The following is a 13,393-nucleotide window of genomic DNA, read 5'->3' on the forward strand; positions in this document are numbered from 1 at the left end:
AGTATAATTCTTTATAGTATTTAGTTTTAAGTTTCTTGTGATTCGGACAGTTGTAACATAGTTTGAACAGAATTTCAGAAGATATCAGTTACATTTTATTCTCTCACATAAAATACTAAAAACTTTCTCTTTTGTTCTTAAAACCTTTTAAACTGAACTAAACTTCGATTGACAAGTTTCGTTGGAATTAATTAAAATTCTCGCGAGCCATTTGTTTTTAATTGAAAAAGTTTCGGGTATAAAATTATTACGGGGGGTTTTAATAAGGCCCAGAATTTTCTTATTAAACTCTGAATATTGTTAAGAGTTTTGAATACAAAGACGTATACAATTTTAAAGTTTTGGTAGCAAGTTTAAATTGATAAAAGTGGAATTAATTGTCACTTTTGTTCAAATATATTGAGTTTTTGTATGCCTTGAGAACATTTTGCACGAAGAATTTTGTAAGTTATGATTTCGATTATAGAGTATTGTTTTATTTTAAATAGTCATTGGAGCTTACTGAACTTTAATATTTATTTAATAAGCTTTTTCATAATGATCGACAACTTTTTTCTAAGTTTATTCGTCTAACTTATTTAACTGAAATAAAAATGGACGTAGGTTTCGTAGCATATTTTTAGTATAAATAAATTACATACACCTATTTGATTGATAATATTAATAGATTTAATTCCTACCAATTAAAATGCATGTAAAAATGGAAATTGAGACGATTGTTCCTTAATATTTTATTTTAAAGTCAGTGAGAATAAATATTTTTTCTTTATGGTGCCTATTAATTGGCAGGGATGACCCATGACGTGCCGTGGCGTCATTAATTCATTTTGGCTCGTACATTCTACTTTAAATCAACAATTTTAATAATTTTCAGTGACAATTTAATTTTTCAATCAATTAATATCAATGCTTAAATATTAAAATATTGATTTTGTTGATACATTTTTACTGCTTATTCTTACAATATTTAAATTGTTTTTTTGCGGATATTTTTTTAATAAATCTGAAAAAAAAAAAACATTGGAGCAGGACTACACTATGTGACGTAAAATGTAAGTGCAGCCATGTGCTCAAATGAGCATAAGATACATCATATTGCCCATTGCAATATTTGTTTCATAGGTATACTAGCTTTTCACCCGCGGCATCGCCCGCGCAGTCAAAGAAAAACCCGCATAGTTCCCGTTCCCGTGGTATTTCCGGGATAAAAAGTAGCCTATGTCCTTTCTCGGGTATCAAAATATCTCTATACCAAATTTGATGCAAATTGGTTCAGTAGTTAAGGCGTGATTAAGTAACAGACAGACAGACAGAGATATTTTCGCATTCATAATATTAGTATAGATTGTTTTTATCTTTTTTACTGATCTTTAAAATTTGTCGTCAATTTTTTTGTCAATATCAAACCTCTTGGGTTTACTTAAGGCGAATATAAACTGTCTTACGTCAATACGTAAGAGTCAATTTAAAAGTGAATTAAGGCGACGTTTATTGGTGAGATGAGACAAATCCAGCTTCTCTCCGTATTCGACTCGTGTTCGTATAATTCCCTTTGCAATCCGACACATTCTTACATAATACGCCTTAAGTTGTAGGCGAGATGTTTAAACTGTGATGAAATATAAATATATTCTGATTCTGGCACTTTTATTGTTTATGCACCACCACGATTAATTTATTTATTTTCCTCGTCTTTTGTGGGTTGCCTGATAGAGATCGCTGCCAACAATAAGGCCGCCTTCTGTACATTGATTAATTTATAGGGTGTACAATATAGGATAATATGGTATACAATAAAGAATTTTTTATTCATTAATTAACTCATAAAATTCAAATCTTAGGAATCTTTATTTAGTTAAAAACTAGCTGTGCCCGCGACTTCGTCCGCGTGGAATAGTGACTGCATAGTAGGTAGTTACTACTTAACTTTTATCGAATAAACACGTACTACCATAAATAATTAAACGAACTGTTAGTAAAATTTATTACTAAACTGAGCTAAAAAATAAAAATAAATTCCTTCCTTGTATGGATGTTTTTGACAATATATATAACCGTTTCTACGAAAAATCTATTTTTTCATTCGTTGATCTCAAAAATAAAAATTCCAATCACCAGAACGACAGGAAATTTTAATAATTTATTTTTAATTGTGTTTTGCACAATTTTGTTAAATTACGACTGGATGAAAATTTTGTTCGTGGTCGTCGTCGTCGTTGGTAAGGTGAACAAATCCTTATCAAAACATCATACTCTTAAGACATTAATTAGTATCGATAGCGGATTCTATTCCTTTGCGTTTTGACGTTTGTCTCAGCGCTCAGATCTTTCCTGTCTCACGCCGCCGTAGTAACTAAACCGTTTAGACCGTGCAATAAAAATTAAATAAAAAAAAAACTCAACGCAACGAAGAAAAGTGCATAGAAAAAGGAAAAAATGTTGTGTGGTTTTATAAAACCACGGTAAAAGTGAAACTTAGGCACAAAATTATCGTATTTGTACGATAATGACTCCGAACACTGCTTTATACCTACCTACTCGGCAGCCGACCGTCACGCGACATGCGCTACACAGACCAAAAAGTTTGAGACGATGTAATAAAAGTTTCACTAATTTTACAAACTTCCCGAAGATCTTTAAAAATAAATACCATTTTAAATATTTATAAAAATAAAAAAAACAAAGTCATCGGGGCTGCCATACCATCATTATCATATCATATACAATTATATTTTTTTTATAATGGTACTTAATTTTAAAGATCGTCGGGAAGTTTGTAAAATTATTATTTATTCCTTTTCCTTCGTTGCGTTGGGTTTTTCTTTTTAATTTTTAAATTTTTAACTTCGGTTTCTTATTTTCATGTGATATTTTCAAGTGAGCGAAACCTACCTCTACCTCCATATTACATTCCTACATCATATTGATATCTATAAGTTTGTTGCTCCTTGACATCTTTTAAGTTGGGCCGTAACCGTGCACAAATTGTAATGGATCACAGTGGCAAAAGAAGTGGTATCTTTAGGAAAAAAAATTGCTAAGAGCCAGGCCTATGTGGCTTTGAGTAGAGTTCAAAATTTCCAGGGTGTGGCTATCCTCTCGCTCCCATATCCCCCTCTTCTTTCACAGACTTTCAACCCTTCTCTTTCCACACCTAGTAAATGGCAGAACCGATTTTGATGTAAACCATATTATCTAATTATACCTATATGTACACGTCATATCCTGTCGTTTGTTGCTCCATTTGGTTTATTTATCTAACCACTGTCACCCCTAAATGTAATAAACGGATGAACCGATTTCGATAAAACACGTTGCTCTTTTATATTTTGATATGCCGCTTGAGTATATTATTTGACCACATTCGATTATTGTTCATTCCCACTTTCACCGCTGTAATCTAATAAATGAATAAACCGAATTGGATAAAAATATAACTAATATTTTTTCCCACATTCCCACTTTTACCTCTATATACCTAGGTATAATAAATGGATGAACCGATTTTGATACACTTTATCTAAGAACCAGCGTCGGAAAATATGCTGCCTAACACGCATCTAATTCGTATTACCTGTTAGCGAGCTACGGTGGCACAAACAGACAAACATAGCGGTCAAACACTTATCGCCCATCTTTTTGATGGTTAAAAATGGTTAAAAGGGGTTAAAAATATAATACGACATAATTTAAAGGACATTTTATGTATAAAATTTACCTAGAAGTAAGCATAATTCTAATTTGACCCCTTCCCCCCCTACTACCTCAGCTTACCCCCCCACCCTTGGAGACTTTCGATATGATCACCTGGACATTTATAAGGAATAATTACTGTAGCGTATAACAGATAACTTACGTTTTATCGTACACTGTATAGTGCACAATAGAATGCCTTTGCAAATGTTCGCCGTGAATACTTAAATGGTCATAACTTTTTTATTTACAAACCGATTAACATGAAATAAACACTTAATGTTAAATGAAGATTACCACAATATATTAGTGACCGCATCTAAATCGGATAAGCCGTTTCTGAGATTAGCGTGCACAAACATACAGACAAACAGACAAAAAAAATTATAACTACAGTTTTGGGTTTGAGATCGATTTAATAATAACCCCTGCTATTTTTTTACATATTTTCATTGTACAGACATCACTTTTCTAGAATTTTATTATAATATGTATTGAATATTGATTGACCACGCGCAAGGTTACTAATTTCCACTACATCCTCACGCAAATCGTCAATTTTTATGAACATTGAATCACTAAATAAAAAAAAAAATCAAAAGATAAGTGTACCTAATTTTAATAAAAAGCTACTAACAAATAAAGTTTTATCAAGAACTAAAGTGACCTTCTTTGGGCGTATAATATAGTCTTGTAAAAGTTATACATGATAAAAATAAAATTTCATCATTTTCTTATTTTGTCATAACTTTAACTAATTAAAAACATGAGTCTAACTATATAATTATAATAAACAATAAATATAAAAGCTATAACTATTCTATTAGTCCATGCTATAACTTACCTTTTGTGGGAACGCAAGAAGGCGAAAATTAAAAAAAGCCGAAGATTTTTAAAAATGTAACCAATGAACACAATCACTGTTATCTACTATTACCCAAAGAGAATACAAATACTACGTCTATTACCTATATAACTGTAACTAACATCAAATAATAAACATCTACCCTCACTTATAAAAATTTAGTATATTCACATGAAATATAAGCGCACCTGAAATTTACTCTGGGAAGATATGAATTATTTATTTAACTTTAAAAAAAAAACAAACTCACCAACATCATAATATTTAAATAATGAATTTCCAAGGAGCGTTAATATTATGTAAATTGATTTAATTTTAATGAAATCTCATAGATGGCGCTGTTTTAAATTTGTCTTTATACTACTAAGATTCATTATACTGTTTCTCTGCCAAAATTATTTAAATGATGTAGTTTTTATAGTGTAAAGGTAGACAATAGCATGGCTTACTCAAAAACAACATTTAAACATGAGTCTTTATATTGTACGCTGTCGTAGTACACGGAATACGTAAGAAAAATAAAGGTTCACAGCTCCTCCCCCGAAGGTGATAGCATGATAATATGTATATAACAGCCTGACCCGACCTGTTAGTAATATTCATGCAAAATTTGAAGTAAATCCGTGCAGTACTTTCTGAGATTAGCCTGGACAAACATACAGACAAACAGACAAACAGACAAACCGACAAACAGACAAACAGACAAAAATTCTAAAAACTATGTTTTTGGCTTCTATATCGATTATAGATCATGGATTATGTATTATTTTAAAAAAATATTCAATGTACAGTTTTGACTTTCCTACGATTTTATTATATGTATAGATTTGAAATCATTACATATTTTAATAGAGATATTTTTAATGCTCTTGTTTGTGGTGAGAATTCGTTCATTCAAATGATTCTCTTTGGCTTTCTGCTGCACTGCAAAAGAAAACCCGCTTAGTTACCGTTCCTGTGGGAATTCAGAGATAAAAACTATGTGTTAATTCAAGTTATGTGTTTGCCAAATTTAATAAAAAACGGTTAAGCAGTTTTCGAAGGAGCAAAGAAACATACAAGCTTGCACATTTATTACTAGGATTGGTTCAAAATAAATCGCTTTTTCTTATACTTTAGACCACAAACAGGGACCACTCATCTCGCTCTACAAACTGCGAATTCTTAGCCGAACGCCGTCTGAATAATTTCGATAAAGTAAGCCCGAATGTGTGGGTATAAATGATTTATATATAATGCTTAAGGACCATTTCGTGTGAAGAGATTGTATACGTATGGAATGAATGAAGAATAGATATTAATAGCTGTAGGAATAAGACAAGTAATACTTAGAAATGTTATTCTAGCATCAAGAAAACATTAGGAAACAACTCATCTACCTGCAGGTGGGGCAATATTGGAATTGCACCCTTAATTGGCTCCTTAATTGTGATGTGTATAGGCAAGTAGGGGCAATTTAGAGAACAACTGAAATTGCTCCGACCGCCGTGCAACTGAGATTGTTCCAATATTGCCCCTGCGGCAGGTACATGAGTAGCCGGCTTTAAACAAAATTAAAAAAGTAATAATATATAATTAAAAGCAAATAAAATGGAAATATAACTAATTTGATAAAAATAAATAGTAAAGATAGAAGAAAACTACCTAACATAAAATTATCTTTGAAAGATAGATTATTTTATAATTTACACAAAAATTATGTTAATTATTTGTGGTTTTCTCGTATATGCTTTTAATCATTTTCATTAGTATTATAAAGCAGACATATTATGTTTGTTGACACTCTCTGAAAGTACTGAACTGATTTTGAAAATGTTTGCACGAGAAAGCTTCGTTACTGCAATAAGCTCATTCTATAAACATTTATAGAAATTGATTTATGAAGCAATTAAAATAAAAGTAATTCACATTTTTAAATTACAGTTCTGAAATTCAGCACGATTTTTACGCATGTTTTACAAATTATATTTAAAAATTCATGAATAAAATTTTCATTTGGTTCATGCCCTCGATAATTGGCTCACTTTGAGCTTCCAAAAAATAACTTAATTTTATTTATAATAAAAAATACAGTAGTTAGTTATAAAAAATAATGAACATGTTACAGGCACTGTGTATAATTCAGGTATTCTATGCAATGCCTAGACAATCACATTATGCCAAAAGGAGCATAAAATGTGAAAAATATTGCAAAAGGGAAAAATTTTCCTTCTGAGAAGACACAAAGTTGAGTATGTCAGCTTGCACCATAATATGTATAAGTCACCATCATCTGGTTAAATCAGCTATCTACTTGATTGATTGAACTTCTTTTATATTAAAAATGAAATAGGTACTATATGTATTGCTAAGCGCAAAACTCGAGAATGGCTGAACCGATTTCGTTAATTATTTTTAATAAAATATTCCTTGAAGTACCAGGACGGTTCTTATAGAGAGAGATGTAAATATGTATCTCGGGCGAAGCAAGGGCGGAGCCCTAGTCATAAAATAAGTACATATAGATTGAACCTACTCACTTCCTTAACAAAATTCTAGGACAATCACCACTGGTCATAAGCGGAGTTCACTAACAAATGGCTTATGATATATCACTCATATCAAGAACACATGTTCTGCCATGTATATAACTAATTTAATAAATAAGTGTAGCAGTGATGAATTGGGGCTGTTAATATTATGTTTAATATAATTAATATGTGCCTATTTCACAACGTTTATTAAGTAATAAGACGTATTTCTACGAAGTCAAGATGTTTCTTGTAATAAAGATAAACTAATAGGTATAATAAATGCGAAAGTAGCTGTATCTGTTTGTATTTCTGTCTCTTCTCTGCTAAACAACTGAACCGATATGGATAAAATAAGGCACAAAGATAGCGTATTTATTAGCTTTGCGGCGCGCCTACACAAAACATAACGAAGATCTTTCATCTCCTCTATTCAACAATTTAGGAGTTATTGTGCCATTCACATAATAAATGATTTTAAAAGGCATATGAATTTGTTATTAATATTTATTTCAATTATTTTTTACACCAAGTCAATCTTGGACCGCTCGTTACTTCAAATAAAACACTACAACAATGGAGTTTCAATGTACCATAAGCTATAAATTCACAATATTTATAATTCAACCATATTACAATAATAAAAAATAACGAGCGCAAAAATGGTTTAATAAACTCACGAATGAACGAACTAAGACTTTTTTCATGTTTCTTCAGAGTGAATATTTATTTATATTGCTTACATAAAAGTCAATATGGAAGTCCTGTTTCTATGGAATTATTGGATTTAGATGTTCTTCTTGGATGTAGGTACTGTATAATATTTTAATCAGGGAAGTTTATGTAGATGCTTTCCATTTTGGAATATAATTGATAGTATCAATACTTATATAATATTACTTTAAATTACCCGATTTATATTACGGATATGTATCTACACTAATAACGATTTTTTTTACATTAACTAACTATTTAAAAATTAACTGGTTACTAGTAGGTAACAGGTGTAATCTCTATAAAACATCTTATAGATATTCCACAGAACCTATCGAAAAATACATATAAAAACGAATAGTAGGTAATAACAGTTTCTCTCTACTAAAATATGCTTATCAAACGGCTAAAACTGCATGGAAATTTTTATAATTAAACTAGCTTTCCGTACGCGGCTTCGCCCGCTTTGTCTAAAACCTAATAAATTATATACTAAAACCTTCCTCTTGAATCACTCTATCTATTACAAAAAACCGCATCAAAATCCTTTGCGTAGTTTGAAAGATTTAAGCATACATAGGGACATAGGGACAAAAAAAGCGACTTTGTTTTGTACTATGTAGTGACTAATTAGTTAATTGCTAAATCTCTAAAAGTTACATGCAATAGCATGTAACTTTTAGAGATTCTTTATCTAAAAATCTTATAGAAACGACCACGGAATAACTTCACAAAATAATATAAAATGGTTAGATTCTATTTTCTACCCAACAAACGTACGCCACGAAAAAGATAAAGAAAGATACGAAATAGGAATTCTTTCTATCAATTCCGTGATCGCAACGTCCAGTGTATTTGAGAATCGATATAGAACAATCTAGTTCCTATATGAGATAGAGTCACGAATATCATACTATGTAGTTCCTGAGATTAGCACGTTTTTTTTTTTTTTTTTTTTTTTTTTTTTTTTTTTTAATTTGAGATTAGGCTGGCATTTGACCATCGCTTCGCCTGATGGAAAGCGACAAGCGAGGTCTAGGATGGAGCATGCTGACCTAATAAGTGCCTATTCACTTTTTTTTTGAACAAGTCCAGATTATAATTATCGGGAAACACGGACGTCGGAAGATTGTTCCATTCCTTGCTGGTACGCACGAGAAAGGATGAAGCGTAACGCTTAGTGCGTATGGGTGGAATGTCGATGACATAGGGGTGGAGACCAGCACGGCGTCGAGTCCCCCGGAGATAAAAGGGAGAAGCGGGTATCAGGTTGTGCAGTTCTTCAGCACATTCACCGTGGTAAATCCTGTAGAACACTGCCAAACTAGCCACTTTTCGACGATGTTCTAAGCTATACAGTTTCGAGGTGGTAAGGGCTTCATTCCCGATTAGCCTAATCGCTCGTTTTTCAATTGAGTCCAAGGCGCTAAGTTGGTATTTTGCTGCACCAGCCCAAAGGTGGGAACAGTACTCCACACCTGACCGAACTTGAGCTTTATAAAGGTTTAGGAGCTGTTCCGGTGTGAAGAATTCTGCCACTTTGGAGAGTATTCCAAGCTTCTTAGCGGCAACCTGCACCTTGGACTCAATGAAGGTCTTGAAGTTGAGGTTGGAGGAGAGCGTTAGGCCTAAAAGCTCCAGTTCATTGGACAACTCTAAGGACACATCCTGGAAAGTAGGTGTTAAACTGAAGTCGGTACGTTTAGCTGTAAAAAGGCAAGCCTGCGTTTTCGAGGAGTTAAACCTGACTAAGTTGGCATCGCCCCATTCGGAAACCGATTTTAAAGTAGTGTTCAATCGCTCAACTAAAGCCTTTCTTTGGGCTGCCAAAACATTGACCGTCTGCGCCTCGGATGCGTAACTGTCAATAACTGTGCTGTCATCGGCATAACTGTAAATATTTGGACCTAACAAATCATCTATATGAAGCAGAAATAAAGTAGCAGATAGTACTGATCCTTGAGGAACTCCGGCGTTAATGGGTAGTAGATCGGACGCACAACCATCGATCACCACTCGAAGTGAACGTTCACACAAGAAATCAGAGATCCAGTTGCACAGGCTAGGGCAGATCCCATATGCTGGAAGTTTGTTGATAAGACCACTATGCCAGACTCTGTCAAATGCCTTTGAAATGTCGAGGGATACGGCTACTGCCTCCCCGAGCTTCTCGATAGCAGAACCGAACATATGAGTGAGGTGAACCAGAAGGTCCCCAGTAGACCTTTTACGTCGAAATCCGTATTGATGATCGCTGAGGAGATCGTTACCTTCTAGATACCTCAGAAGCCGGTTGTTTAAGATACGCTCCATAACTTTACAGATAATGGAGGTGATTGAGATAGGCCGGTAGTTACCTGGGTCGCTGCGGCTTCCTTTTTTGGGTATTGGCTGGACATTGGCTATTTTCCAGGTCTTGGGAACTTTACCAGTGTCATATGAGAGACGATACAGCCGTGTTAATATCGGTGAAAGTTCAGGAGCACAACTTTTTAGTACCACAGCAGGGATACCGTCAGGTCCACTTGCTTTATTCACGTCTAGACTTTGGAGAGCTTTAAGAACTTCTCTCTGAGTGATGCGAAATTCAGGCATATTTTGACCGCAGTGAGGTAGAGAAGGTGGTAGCTTATTACTAGGGTCCAGACGGGAATTATTAGCGAAGAGATTTGCAAAGAGATCCGCTTTTTCCTTTGCAGTATGAGCAAGTGCACCGTCAGGTTTCTGCAATGGTGGTAGAGACGCCTTACAGAAATTAGCTTCAACTGCTTTTGCAAGGGACCAAAAAGCTTTGGACCCAGAAGGGTAAGAAATAAGCTTGTCCCCAATTTGCCTGATCCGATCAACGCGAGATCTTTTAAGCGTTCTTTTGAAGGATTTAGCAGCTTTGTTGAATTCTCTCTTTTTGCTTGTGATGTCAGGGTCTTTACGTGCTCTAGCATCGGCCCAGATTCGATATGCTTCGTGTTTCCGTTGTTCAGCTCGTCTACATTCGGTATTATACCATGGCCGTTCTCTACCACCGGTGGATACGTCTTTAAATGGAATGAAGTATTCCATAGCCTGCCGGACAACATCTTCAATAGCACTAGCACAGATCGACGGGTCGTTTGAAGAAAAACATACTCTCCGCCAAGGGTAAGATGAGAAAAAATGGCGCATCTCATCCCAATCGGCTTGAGAGTAACGCCAAATACGCCTAGTTTGCACAGTGCTAGGTTCCGGTGGGGAATATACAGAAACAGCTTTAACAAGGCAGTGGTCTGAGGTACCTAAGGGTGATGAAACACTGGTCGAATACCTACCAGGATCTGTGGTTAGCAAGAGATCCAAACAATTAGCCGTATGACCCTCAACGTCAGGAATCCGAGTTGCCTCTTTGACGAGTTGTGTGAGATTAAGGGATAAAGCCAGATTGTAGGCATCTCTGCCAGCATGGTCGGTTTTCTTAAAGGGAAACAGCCAGTCTTGATGACAGGCATTAAAATCACCTAAAAGAACAAGTTGAGCAGATGGAAATTTCTTTTGAACGGAGTCAGCGGCTACACTGAGATATTGGAAGAATTTGGTGATGCCCTGGTCTGAAGTATGGGAGCGATAAACAATGGCATATACTATCTTATCAACACCGATGTCGGCAAGAAGCCAAAGAACGGAGAAATCAGGATTGTCGAAATGACGAAGACGTTTATAGCAGATCTTGTCGGATATATAAGCACAGACACCGGCTTTTGGATGAAAATTATGTTCCAGGACATACCCTGGATAATCAAGGTATGCCGTGTCAGAAGGTGGTTTAATCTGGGTTTCGGTAAGAAAAAGTAAATGCGGCTTTTCTGTCTCCAGGTGGTGGTGGACAGGGTCGAGATTTGAGTGCAAACCACGAATGTTAGTATGGTGCACTTTAAAGGGGAGGAAGTGCAACCGCTGTAGAAACTTTCTTTTCCTTTTTGAACTTTTCATTTCTTTTTAAAATGTGGAGTGAATAGACAGGGAAATTGGAAGTTGATCGAGGTTTAGTGAGTAGGTTAGTCGAAGCAAACATTAAAGGTGTGCTGATGGGGGGCTAGCTTGGAGACTGCGGGGACGCCCGTACCCCCCCAGTTATCGCCATCGGGTCCTCCCGTCCGGTCGCCAACCGGCACGATGGAGCAAAACTGGGATTTTTCGAAAGCGGCGGGGCAGCCTTTCACAGGTGGCTCTCCTATTACTTGGGCCCCCTACAACTAACGGTCGGCCAGCGGTCAACCGTGCTACGGATCCCGCTACCCTCCAAAGCTAGGCACCCGGCACACCAATAACGCCGCTTCATAGAACCGTAACTCACTAAACAACTAACCAGACCCAACCCCCGAGATGGCTACACCGGAATTCATGCCGGAACACGAAACCGCTTGGCGGCACGTCTCTATCCGGTGGGTGGTTGCGAGCCACGACCGAAGTCTCCCACCAGTTGGTTGCTCATTTGGCACTACCCAGGGTACACGTGTAGGGAATCTAGAGTCAAAGCCTACGGACGCGAGCAACAATGTTCAAACAAACAAACTCTACAGCTTCAAAATATTAGTATAGATAGCACAAAATGGGCTACCTTATCGTTTTAATACCATCTCTGCCAGACAATAAAACGCAAACGTAAAAAGTAAAATTCTATTATCCAATATTTTTTTTTAATTTATTTATAAAACGTCACATGTCTATAATGTGAAACTACATGTGTATTAATACCAAAATATGTGAAACTATTCCATGTTCTTGAGATAAATATGCTAACTCTCTCTGCTCTCTTAAGATATGCTTCGAATTATTTAATTTTGTGTCAAGCATTTAAAGCATAATATTATATATCTAATAGCTAAATTTAACTTAATTTCAAGTCTAAGATGTAACAATTTATTCCTCTAAGGGCCGATTTTTCAATCCTTGGATAAAACTTATTCGTCGAATAATGTATAAAACCACCATTTTAAAAATGTATTCTAATTGCCCGTATTTGACAGTTTACGTGACATTTTAATATTATCGTGTAAGACTTTATTGGACGGATAAGTTTTATCCAAACATTGAAAAATCGGCCCTAATAAAAATAAATACGAATAACAAAGAACTAATTTCCCATTTAATTTCTAAACGTAATCCGTATGAAACACACGTCGTAAAATCTCGGAAGAAGCTTGCACAGATTAAAAATAATATAACTTCACGGAAATAACAGTAAAATATAAATGTATACAAGAACACGTTCCATATAACTGCGGTGCAAAGTTTTCGTAAGCTGTAAACTTGAGTTACACGTATTTGCACAACATTGTACATTTGCGAACTGTCTGGAATTGTGTTATTCTTTGTAACACACAGGTATTCGTTAGAAAGCACGTATAGTGCTTATTTCTAGTATACTTTCTGTAAAAGCTTATCATAGTGCCTGAAATTTTAAATTTTTAACTTTTAAACTTTTTTGTTCACGTAAATTGTTACAAGTGTATATTTCATTTTGTAAAATAATATCGATTTGAGATAGTCTATTTCAATAGACTATCTCAAATCGTTATCAACGTTTAGATTAAAGTACAAAAACTATCTTATTCAGACGCAGTTAGATCAGCATTAG

This window comes from Colias philodice, chromosome 27, assembly GCF_061535455.1.
Source record: "Colias philodice isolate Cphi_HAF_F1 chromosome 27, ilColPhil1 Martin Lab GWU primary, whole genome shotgun sequence".
In the NCBI taxonomy this organism is placed as follows: Eukaryota; Metazoa; Arthropoda; class Insecta; order Lepidoptera; family Pieridae; genus Colias; species Colias philodice.